This window comes from Mirounga angustirostris, unplaced genomic scaffold (assembly GCF_029215605.1).
Source record: "Mirounga angustirostris isolate CCGP_5_RB_7025 unplaced genomic scaffold, mMirAng1.0.hap1 SCAF_8, whole genome shotgun sequence".
In the NCBI taxonomy this organism is placed as follows: domain Eukaryota; kingdom Metazoa; phylum Chordata; class Mammalia; order Carnivora; family Phocidae; genus Mirounga; species Mirounga angustirostris.
This window is the reverse complement of record NW_026991716.1, coordinates 2764868-2777356: the sequence shown is the minus strand read 5'-3', so window position 1 is coordinate 2777356 and position 12489 is coordinate 2764868. Positions and strand designations below refer to the sequence as shown.

General features: G+C 39.4%; 1 long non-coding RNA gene and 1 other non-coding gene across 3 annotated transcripts; one reads left to right on the top strand and one right to left on the bottom strand.

Annotated features, from left to right (window-relative positions):
• Positions 1 to 251: 251 nt before the first annotated feature.
• TRNAN-GUU (transfer RNA asparagine (anticodon GUU)) lies at positions 252 to 325 on the bottom strand. The gene has a single exon. It is a non-coding gene; the product is annotated as a tRNA-Asn (tRNA).
• A 5836-nt stretch (positions 326 to 6161) lies between these two features.
• Positions 6162 to 9853, top strand: LOC135365690 (uncharacterized). 2 transcript variants are annotated; one of them, XR_010413901.1, is made up of 3 exons: positions 6162 to 6336; positions 6900 to 6983; positions 7297 to 9853. It is a non-coding gene; the product is annotated as an uncharacterized LOC135365690 (long non-coding RNA). The 2 variants fall into 2 exon arrangements; XR_010413900.1 differs by having other exon boundaries at positions 7218 to 9853.
• Positions 9854 to 12489: the final 2636 nt, after the last annotated feature.

The following is a 12489-nucleotide window of genomic DNA, read 5'->3' as shown; positions in this document are numbered from 1 at the left end:
CACTCTTCGTTCGCAGTGTCTTGGGGATGTCCAAGGCCCTACCTGAGGATCTGACTCAGGGTATTGAACGCATTCGCGAAGTTTTTAATCGCTGAACAAGAGAATATTACCCCTATCCCCAAGACGATCTGGCTAAGCCCGTTAGCTCGATTTTCATTTAATTTGTGAGGATGGTCAGAAACAATATTGTCCTACAAAGTTTCGGAAGGAAAACGCAAGGTCTACGCGGTGTCCTTAAAGGGTGGAAGGGCCGTCCCTGGGTGGGCTCGAACCACCAACCTTTCGGTTAACAGCCGAACGCGCTAACCGATTGCGCCACAGAGACGGGGGCGGGAAGCACTGCCTTGTCAGACCTGATCATTTCATTTTTCCAGTCTACACTGCGTGATACTTTACGAGTGACGCTTTCGTTGGGTATATATATTGAAGAACTGTCCCCGCATGATTTTTGTTGTTCCTATGCTTGTTTTCAAAACAAGTTTTGATAATATGGATATTATGCTTGGAGAGGAACTTCGGAATGTTGATTGGGTGGGGAGCAGGGCGCGGGATTGCTGTTTACCCGAATAAGTGTGAATATAATCCAAAAAAGGACATCCGGACAGAATTTATTTTCAGTTCAAAAAGAGTTTTTGCTGACCCTTCAGGTGATAGAACAGGCCCTGTAAGGATTCTGTATAGATGAAGACATTAAATGGGAAAGATACCAGGAAGAACAACGAAGAAGGGAAAATCTAGAGGCTCATCAACGCATCCTCAAATTACCAGGTAAAAGTGTACCTCCTGGGAAATTGGATGTTCTCATTTACCAAAGTAGGAGCGCAGAGCTATCTTGCTAATTGCAAAGAGAAAATCAAATCTTTACAAAGAAGAGACTTATGTCTCCACTGAAACTAGGGATCAAATTTAACATCAACAATGGGACAAATTAACATGTGCTTCCTGATGAAGTCACAGAAGGTACACAGCACATGATATTCTGCCTAAAAGGATTAACTTGGATGTAATTAGGTCTGTTAGACAACTTCTAGCCTTGTCCCTACATTTAGCTATTGCTATGTAACAAGACACTAAAAAATGTCAGTGGTTGTTTGGGTCATGGTTCTTCCAGAGCAGCAGAACATATATGATAAATCTCCTTCTCTCTCATCTCTCTACCTCAGTCCCTCTCAATAGAGATCTCCCCCCTTCTGTATTTATCTATCATCTAATCATCTATCATCTCTCTATTATCATCTATCATCTATCTATCTATCTATCTATCTATCTATCTATCATCTATCTATCTATCTATCTATCTATCTATCTATCATCTATCTATCTATCTATATCACGTACCTATCTAATTGGCTTATGTGTAGAGCGGGCCAGCAAGCTGGAAACTCAGGCAGGATTTCTATGTCACAGTCTTGAGACAGAATTTCTTCTTCAGGAAGAAAAGGAGTGAAACACTAAGATTTAAAATGTTGGTTGAGTAAAATAAGATCTTGGAGACTTCAAAGTAAAAAAATCCACTTAGGGTCTTTGGCATAAACTTGAGTATTTTGGAATATATGGTACATGGAAAGGTCTGGATGGTAGTGCAAAATGACATTAATATGTCCCTAGACAGAGATCGCACTAGCTGGGAAAAAGGTAGAGACAGGTGATCAGAAATATTATGATGTAATGTATTTTTTCTTTGCTAGGAGAATAAGAAGTAGCCAAATAATGTGCTCTTTTGTCTTAGATAAAACTTGGACTTGGAAAGGTTGAGTGACATGCCCAGGGTAACACACTGGTGGATTTCATGATGAATAAACTCCCAAACCTAAGCTCTGGACCATTAAGCTCTAGTATGTTTCCTACTACATCTTGACAGTGAGGAGTATTTCAAAGGGGGTTTCTGATCTAGGGTAAAGAGGATAGTGTCATGTAAGTTAACATACTGGCTAGTTTCTAGCCGTACTTCAAACCAGCAGATGTGGGGAATGGAAAGCTGAAACACCTAGTCTCTTGGCTTAAAATGTGCTTTAGAAATATCTGATTATTCTGACCCCACATCAGAGAGAAGTCAATTAAATTCTTGTGATGTGTCAACACTATTAACAGTCAAAAGAGGCAAAGACATTTCAAAGGGGAAAGGAATTTTTGACCAATGAGATCAGATTTCTATAACTCTCCATCATATCCCAGTGTAAACCCTCCTGTTCAGAATCCAGTTGAACCTTGGTGAATTCTATAGTCACATCCTCGAATGTCACTGTTTCCTGAAAAACCAAACAAATCCAGAATCGCCTAACTGAAGGGCTACAAGCTCAGGAAGTGAATGGAATGTAGAACAAAACAAAACAAAGCAAAGCAAGATAAAGTTATGACAGAATAAAATATTCTGAGTCAAGACAAGCCAAGTCTATTCATTCTTACTTTATATCTAGTACTGTGTTTGAGTCTATGTGAAATACAAAAACAAATAAAGAATACCGGTCCACAAGGGACTGGAAATTTTACATGTGAAATAAATTCAAAACTATATAGCAAATAAAGAAATTGTGAAATTCTTTGGTACAGACAAAAGATACTGAAGGCATTCCAGGAAGGACACCAGGGTATGCAAAAATAGCAAGGGAAGGAGTTCACTTAATGTTCTCAACTCCGGATGAACAATACAAGTAGCTGGAGAGTTTCTAAAGCATAGGGATGTCAAGGCCCAACTCGCTGAAATTCTGATTTAAATTGTTGAACAGAGGGCCAAAACATCAGTGTTTTTGTTTTTTTTTTGAAGTATGCTAGGTAATGCCAATGTGAAGTCAGTGTTGAGAATTCTGCTTTTAAAGAAAAAAGCAGGACTTGAGTTGTACTAGATTCACTGGTGAGCTCATTTACCCAAATTAAATCATAGACCACAGTAGCATAGTGAAAAAAACATCAACCACAGGCTCAGATACCAATGCTGATTCTTTGTTCTGTCATTTATTGGCTGTGTGGATTCTCTTTGCAACTCTTTTTTTTTAAACTTTATTTATTTGAGAGAACATGAGTGGCGGTGGGGGGGGGGTAGTGGCAGAGGCAGGAGGAGAAGCAGACTCCCCACTCAGCAGGGAGCCTGACACGGGGCTTGATCCCAGGACCCCAGGATCAGTACCCCAGCCAAAGACAGAAGACAGACAACTGAGCCACCCAGGGGCCCCTGTAACCCTTATGAACAACTCTTTCTGAATGTTCTGCCCTGGGCCTTTGCTTACTTCTCCGTTTTGACTGATGGTATATGGATGAGAACATATTCTTTACATCCATCCCAAGTCAAACCTTCCTCAGGAGTACAGCTATCTTTCAGTTTCCCGAAACAAACGATCTTGGCATTTTCCAGGAACTTCCTTCCTCCTCTATATATCCACTTCTTTCATCGAGTCAAACTTCTTTCTCGGAACCCCTGTTAGGGAACAGGCAATGGGCTTGTTGTTGATGATCCTCCACCCTCTGGCCTCACCCTGTGTTTTTAACAGTAACTTCAGTCTCTTTTCTGGCTCTCACACATGATACACTCATCCCTATCATCATACTGCTGATCATGTTTCCCACTCTGCCTGTAACACCCTAAATTCGTACACATGATTCAAGACCCATGCTATATGAAGCTTTCTGTGCCTTCTCCAGCCTGCAAGACCCTCTCCCTTCTCAAAATTCCTTTAACTCTTACCTTGCCCATTTAACCAGACACTTAAATGTACATATAAATACGTATGTATAAATGCATGTGGATGTGTGTGTATACACAGAAACCCTAACAGTTCTGTAATGATTGTGCAAGGGGACAAGGGCCTGATCCAGTGCATACTTTCTATTACCAGCAGGGCCAAGAACAGAGCTGTGCGTGTGACTAGTCCGGAAGATGGACAGCCGCATGCACGAAAGACAGTTAGATGTAGAGAAGGACACTGAGGGGAAGACACCAGAAGAGTGGTTAACGTTCCTTTCAGATGCCGCCTCTACCACAAAGTGTTATATCTAGTTAATCTACCCAAAAATAGAGCTCAAGTTCCAGTGCAGGAACTTGACTAGTCATTGGTTAATTGGTTAGTTATTGGTTAGTCAGTAGAGTACCAGAATCAAGGAAGAATACCAGTGTTCAGGAATTGAAATAATAAATAAACCAAGGAACAGATAAATCTACTTATCCCAACTTAGCTGGGTCCTGACTATCATAACAGTACACACTGCTTCTTCAAAAGTTAGAGCAATTCTGAGACATTAGTGTCCTGGTAAGACAGGGCTAAGGGAAGAAGAAAGGCATGAAATAGCCTTGCTCTGATAAAACTTCCAGCCTTCAAGTCAGAAATTCACTCACTTGCTTAATACATATTTATTGAGTGTCTTCACATGTCCTAGGCTCAGGAGATACCATGACGCATGGGCACTTTTTCAGACTTCAAGGAGCTTATGGTCTGGTAGAAAAACTACAAGAGCCAAATAAGTGCACAAATGTATACAAATCTGTGCTCTGTGATAAATGTTATAAAGAGTAAAATGTTGGATTAGAATATATCCAGCCTCTAACATAGGAGAAGGAACATCTGAGCTGAGAGTGAAGGACAAAGAGAAATGAACTTACAGATAAAAAAGGAGAAGAAAGGAAGTCGGGCAGAGGGAAGGGGATTTGGAAGGGCCCTGAGGTAGGAGGCAACATAAAACCTACCAGGATATGAAGGATGAGTGTGACTAACACTGAAAGAGACATCTCTTGGAACAAGGTGAGCCTGGAGAAGCAAGGAAAGACCAGATGATGTGGGCCTCGTAGCTAATATTAAGAGTTTGTATCTTTGCCCAAAGAGCGATGGGAACCACCAAAGGGTTTTAAACAGGGACATGGCGTGCGTAGATCTGTATTTTTAAGACATCTATCCGCCTGTAGTATAAAGAGAAGCCTAAAGAGAGGCAAAAATGGGTGTGGGAGACCAGGCAGGAGGTTATTATAATCCAGGCAAGAGATGCCAGTGCTTTAGCCTAGAGTGAGAGTGGCAGAGACAGAAAGAATGAGGCAGATACAAGAAATACTCATGGGGTCAAATCATCAGGCTTTTCTCCATATGCCCAATGGGAAAGATCAACCAAAAGGTAGAGTTTTTAAAAGAATAAAAAGATTGGGAGGAAAATTTACCAAAAAACCCATACATGATAAATGACTGGTATCCAAAACATACAAAGGTCTCTTAAAATACAACAGTAAGAAAATCAATTAATTTAAAAATGGGCAAAAGATCTGAATAGGCACCTCATCAGAAAAGATCTACAATGGCAAATAAGCACGTGACAAGATGCTCCCCAGCCTATATCATTAGGGAATTACAAATTAAAATAACAATGAGATATCACGCCACACCTATTAAAATTCAAAACACTGATAACACCATGCTGGTGAGAATATGGACCAATAGGGGTTCATGTTCCTTTTTGGTGGGAATGCATAATGGTACAGTCGCTTTGGAAGAATGTTTGACAGTTTCTTATAAAGCTGAACATCGCCTGCCCACGCAATCTAGCAACTGGACTTCTTGATATTTACCCAGGTAAGTTGTTGTATCAACACAAAAACCTGCACACAATGTTTCTTGCAGCTTTATTCATATTTGCCAAAACTTGGAAGCCACCAAGATGTTCCTCGACAGGTGAATGTATGAACGGTGGTACACCTGGACAGTGGAATATTATTCAGCGCTAAAAAGAAATGAGCTGTCAAGTCATGAAAAAACATGGAAGAATCTTAAATGCATAAGGCTATATACTATAGGATTCCAACTATATGCCATTTGCAAAAGGTCAAACTATGGAGACTGTAAAAAGATCAGTGGTTGCTAGAGGTTCAGAGTGGGAGCGAGGGATGAAAAGGTGGGGCGCAGGAGATTTTTAGGGCAAAGTATTCTGTCTGAGGCAGTCAGGGCGGACACACATCATCATGCATCGTCAAAACTCAAAGAATGTTCTAATGTAAACTATGGACTTAGGTTAATAATGAATTAATATTTGCTTACCAATTGTAATAAATGTATTACTGATACAAGGTGTAAATCACAGGAGGAATTGTGTGCAGAGGGAGATTCAGTATGTGAGAACTCTCTGTATTTATTTTTCTTTTTTTGACCTGTCTGTATTTCTTGTTATTTTCTTAAGATTTTATTTATTTATTTGGGAGAGAGAGCACAAGCAGGTAGAGCCGCAGACAGAGGCAGAGGGAGAAGCAGACTCCCCACTGAGCAGGGAGCCCGATGCGGGACTCGATTCCAGGATCCTGGGATCATGACCTGAGCCGAAGGCAGACGCTTAACCGAAGGCAGACGCTTAACCAACTGAACCACCCAGGTGCCCTTGAACTGTCTGTACTTCTGATTAATTTTTCTATAAACCTACAAGTGCTCTAAACAAGTCTTTTAATTTAAATCAATCAAATCAATTAATCCTATAAAAAAGGAGAGGAGTTGCTGAGCAGCCTCAAAACAGGATCAAAGAGAAAGTTCATGAGCACCATTGCCTGTCCCTGGACTCAAATTAGGATCCAGGAAACAGCTCCCCAAATTCTCCCAAAATGCCTTTTGCTCTGCAAAGTAGAATTCAATCTGACCTTAGTTTTAGTCTACCTTTTCATTCAGTGACACATTTTTAATATTTCCCTCCTGCTTTAGAGGGTTATAGAAATCAATCCATTAAGTTCCATAGAAGGACATAATGACCTCAAACAAGCATGTTTCTTGTTCTGTTATTCCCTGTAGAATTCACGTCTGGGTCAATACATTTATTGGACTGTTCAGTTTCCTCAGGGATTTAATGGGAACACGACGCCTGCCCAATTTCTAGAGTCCTTGTAAAATGAACACCTAGTAATCAGTGTTTCACCAAATTCTCAGTGGTACTGATTTATTTTACAGATTAAGAAAAAAAAAAGGAGGGTTGAAAGGAAGGATGTCCAAGAGCAGAGGGTCTTTTTGCCCCCAGATCTGGAGCCAATAAGGGTGAGTATTTCCTTCTCCTTGGTTTTTGACCCAAAGATTTGCCACATAGTAGGGCGAGGAGAGACCTGGGGTTGATGTAACACGTGAGATTCACATACACATAATGGGAGTGGGGACTGATTTTTTTTTTTTTTTAACTAAGCCATAAACAGGATCGGTAAAGTCTGGTGAGTATGGAATTGGCTCAAGGCTGCTGATCCTACTGCACACCTCATGACTTTCCCTCTCCCGCAGCTCACGCCTTCATCCGGAGGTCTTGGGAGGCTGTCTTCTCATGGTCCTTTGTGCACCATTGCTTCTGCTTTTTTCCCAGGAGGATGGATCCCAAAGTTCTCTAACTCGGGCAGCTCCAGGATCTGTTTCTGCTTGTGCATTTCTGGTTTCTTTCCTGAATCCATATCCATCTGGGGCAAACAGCTAAGTCTGTCCAGGACCGTAGCAATACCATTAAACTAACGGATGGATGTGGTAACTGTGAGACGTTCTGTTGCAGAATATTCCCGCCAGACGGACGGTCTGCAGAGTGGTGGGCAGTGGGTGTGGGGGCTGAGTTGACGTTGTAAACTTCGGTAAAATTCGAAGTGAAGAAATCACAGAATGTGAGGGATAACGTATGTTAGTGACCAACTGATTTAATGCCATTAATTTTACTGAAGAAGATAGGGACCAAAAATGTCTTCCTATGAGGCTTCTAAGTAGAAGAGCAGATATTACCTACCTGACTTCCTGATTCGATTTCAGTGTTCTTTTCACAACCCACCACATTTCACAGCGTTGTCCCCTGAATTCAGGCTGCGTGACTATTAGGACTGTTTGCTTTTGTGTTTACCCCAACCTCCCATCATAATGTAACTTTTGTAAGTGCATGAACTCTTCACTGATATTTCTGCAGCATCTAGAATAATGTCCGGCACTCAGTAAATATTTGTGAAATGGAAGAAAAAGTTCTATAACTGTGATAGGCCACGTTCAATCTGGTTAAAGCCTGCACTCCAGGCAACCCCCTGATAAGATACTTGTAGGTAGGTCAAACCACCGCATGCTCCTTTTTTCAGATGGGTTGTTGAGTCATTTCAGATGGTACTCTACTACCAGATTTTAATGTTCTTTGAAAGAAATAATCGTACTTCATAATAATAAGTGCTTAACAAATGTCACTTCCTTTCCACCTCTCTTCTCTCTAGGGGAGGCTTCTTTCCCAGTAGCTGTTTAATTTCTAATTAACTTTACTAATACTTTAATATGTTACTTTAATACTTTAACGCCTAAATACTTTACTCCTAATACTTTAACTCTTAAAGTATCTAGTAGGATAGTGGATGACCTATTAAGAAAATTTCCACATGAAAACAGCACGAGATTATAAGAGAAACTATCCACTTCAAGCTGTAGGTTCAACTGCTTGGAGCAGAGAGGCTGAGAGGCTCTGGCCTCCAGTGGGAACTCCGACCAGAGATTCTGTCTCTGAGAGGTGGGGCTTCCAGGATGGACTTTCCTAACCAGGGGTTCAGTTGGGTGATGTCTCCCTCCTCTGAGTTCTGCCTGGACAAAGTCTGTATCACAATTAAGTTCTTTATTGGTATCTTATTTTAAAAGCATTTCATGTATAAGTTTTATCTCACCAATAAAAGTAAACTGTATAAATCTTGAGCACTGAAGAAAAATAAGAGAGAAAAATATGAGAACTTGAGAGACAGAACACCAGAGAATCCTCTCAGAGACATTTACTAACAACAGGCCATTTTTTTTTCTTTAAAAGGACAATCTAGGGACGCCTGGCTGACTCAGCAGGTAGAGCATGCTTGCGATTGTGAGTTTGAGCCCCATGGTGGATGTAGAGATCACTAAAAATAAAGTGTTAAAAAAATTAAAAAGGAGAATCTAGTTATCAGCTTAATTTTGTAGGCAAAAACATAAGAACTTCACAAGGCCCTAGAGGCTACATGAAGAACTGTTTTTAAAATAATGGATTAAAAGGTGAAAACAACACAAATATCCATCAACAGATGAGTGGATAAACAAAATGTGGTATATTCATACAACGAATATTATTCATCCTTAGAACAAAATTCTGATACGTGCTGCACAGGGATGAACCTTGAAGACATTATGCTGAGTGAAATAAGCCAGACACAAAAGGACAAATATTGTTTGGTTTTACTTATATGAGGTACCTACACTAGGCAAACTCATAGAGACAGAAAGGCAGAGATAAAGGTTTCCAGGGACTGGGGGACGAGGGAATGAGAAGTCACCGTTGAATGGGTTCAGAGTTTCTGTTTGGGATGATGAAAAAGTTCTGGAACTTGATAGTGGTGATGGTCGTACAACATGGGGAATGTACTTAATGCTATTGATACACTTACAAATGGTTAAAACGGTAAATTTTATGTTATATTTTACACAATTTAAAAAAATGGATCTTGCATTTTCAATTTCAAAAATATGTTCACTATTAGATATTTGGGAAATAAACCTATAAACCAACAGAGATAACCGCTGTTACCATTTTAATATATATATTCCCAGTGTTTTTCCTATAGATGTCCGTATATATTAAAATGGAGTCCTGTAGTACACATCGTATGACCTGCCCTTCGGTTTTCACAATGGATCATGTAGACCCCTTAGCGTTAGACACGTACATTTTACGAGTAACTATGACAAGCACCCTTGTCTGTGTATTTTGTCACACTGTTGATTGCTTCCTAATGGTAAATTTCTTAAGATGATTTAAGATCAAATCAAGAGGATTAGAGGGTTGAGGAAAACTAAGGCAGAAATTTCTTGGACACCCAGAGTAGATGAAACTCTAGAATAGACAGAGAGAAGAAACATGATGAACAACTAAGAAAAGACATTGGGTTTTAAATACCACTATCTACCATGTAAACAATTGCCCATGGTTTATGGGATAGCTAGTTGCCCAACTCCAGTAAAATAGTTGTACTCTTAATGTTCTGGTCAGACTGTTTTTTTTCTGAATTTTAACATTTAAATAATGAAATGATACGAAATACATAAATCAGAAAATGCAAGTGTTCTCTATTTGTAACATTCATAAAAATACTACTACAGAATACAATACAACATTATTTTTCTTTGCATTTACAAACATACCATTTTTTACAATAATGTACATACTACTTCGTTACTCTTTACACAAATATATTTTGGGTATTTCATCAAATTGATTCACATTAATTTATTTAAATGGTTTATTTAATTAGCATTTAAATTATTTCCAGTTTTTTGCTATATCATAAGCTGGCTACAATAAATATCCATATAGAGACACAGATTTTTTTAAAATTTTATTCTATTGTGTTATGTGAGTTACCATATGGCAGAGACACAGATTTTTATCAGTATATTTATGGAAACAACATTACTGGGTTAAAGAATATATACATTAAATATGAAAGCTACCGTTCTCCTAGTTTCCAACATTTCAGGCATAAAGTTCATTACTCCAATAAGATTATATATAAGTACATAAATATTCCATATTTATACTCATACTAGTAATGTATAAGAGTGTCAGTTTGTTCATAGACTGGGCAGCTTATAAACAGCAGAAATTTATTTCTTACAATCTGGAGTCTTGGAAGTCCAGGATCAGGGTGCCAAAATGGTAGAATTCTGGTGAAGGCCTTCTTCCTGGTTCTGTTCCAAATGGCAGTCTTCTTGCTGTGTTCTCACATGGCCGAAGGGGCAAGAAGGATCTCCAGGGTCTCTTATATAAGGACACTGATCCCATTCGTGAGGGTTTCACTCTCATGACCTAATCACCTCCCAAAGGCCCCACCTCCAAATGCCATCACATTGGGGATAGGGTTTGAAACCAGAAGAATTCTGGGGAGGTGCAAACATTCAATCTACAGCAGAGTGTCTATTTTTCTTAATTGCCACCAACGTGGCTATTACAGTTTTTTAAATCTTTGCTAATATGAAACATTACCAAAAGAGTTGGATAATTCAAAATAATCAAGGTATTTTATATTGCTTTGACTATTAATGTGAGCCTCTTTTCAAGTGTGTATTGGCCAGCTATATTCCCTCGGTGAACTCCCTGTTCACAGCTTTTCCCATATTCTTTTAGCTGTTGATTTGTAGATGCTCTTTTACAGCATGAGTAGGAACCCTTGTCTATGACATATGGTAAGTATACTTCCTTATCTGACTGATGGTGTAATTAGGTAATGTAAGTTTTTAGTTTTTATAACATCAAGCCTGATAACTCTTTCACAATTTCTGGCACTGACAGGTCTATGAAGAAAGGCCCTCACAACAAAAGATTATTTTTTAAATTACCTTAAACTTTATTTTGGCACAACCATGATCTTATATTTTATATTAAGAAAATTATTTAATTTTTCCAATTAAACCTCTCCAGACTCTTTTTAGATTTGGTGTGGTAGGAATTTAGTGCTATTTTCCCCAACCCTTAATGTTCAAAGAACATTTTTATTTTTTTTTTAATTTTAATTTAATTTTATTTTTTTTAAAGGTTTTATTTATTTGAAAGAGAGAAAGACAGCTAGAGAGAGAACACAAGCAGGGGGAGTGGGAGAGGGAGAAGCAGGCCTCCTGCCGAGCAGGGAGCCCGATGTGGGGCTTGATCCCAGGACCCCGGGATCATGACCTGAGCCGAAGGCAGACGCTTAACGACCGAGCCACCCAGGAGCCCCTCAAAGAACATTTTTAAATAAATTATCCTTTCTCTATGGTCTAAATACCAATTTGAAGATAAATCACTTCCTATATAAATCACTGATCTGTTTCTGGACTTGCTAGTCTGTAGCTTTTGGAGGAAAAATAACCCTTGCTTTCTTGTAAGTATGGCAGTAAAATTTTCTGACAGAGAAGCAAGTTAGGAAACCTATGAGGAGCAGTTCTGGATGCTTGTTTCTTTAGCCACATAAGTCTCTTTCAAGATTTGTTTTTGTTGCTCTGGGACTTTTGCTTCTTTATGTCTTCTCTTTAGTTTCTGTAGAAGCTGGAGGTTCAGACCTAAAGAAGCAAGCTCCCTTCAGCTTTATCTCTAACTGAGGCTTACCTGTACCTCCCAGACGGGAGACAGACAACAGGTCAAAAGAAGGGACCTCCTTCCCCAATGCAGACACACCCCCACTAGCACCCAGACACGGTCCTGGTGTGATCTCTGAAGATCGCAGATACTCAAATAAACTCTAATAGGAACATCAAGTTCCACATACGCCTCAGGTCGAAACAGGCCAGAATCCAGCCTTGGAACACAGCAGAGAAGGGACTTGCTCTAGCCCTGATTCCATCATATGAACCTTGGAACTGTCTTTAATAAGGCTTAGTTTACCTGCCGTCTGCGAAATGGGGATAATTATTGTGATCCTGCCTTAAGTCATAGAGTTCCTGGGAGAGTTCAATGAAACAATATACCATAAAATAGCTGTAGAAGATGTAATTTACTATACAAATACAAGGAATCACTGTAAAATACTAGCAATAGGCTTTTAAAGCTTGAGAT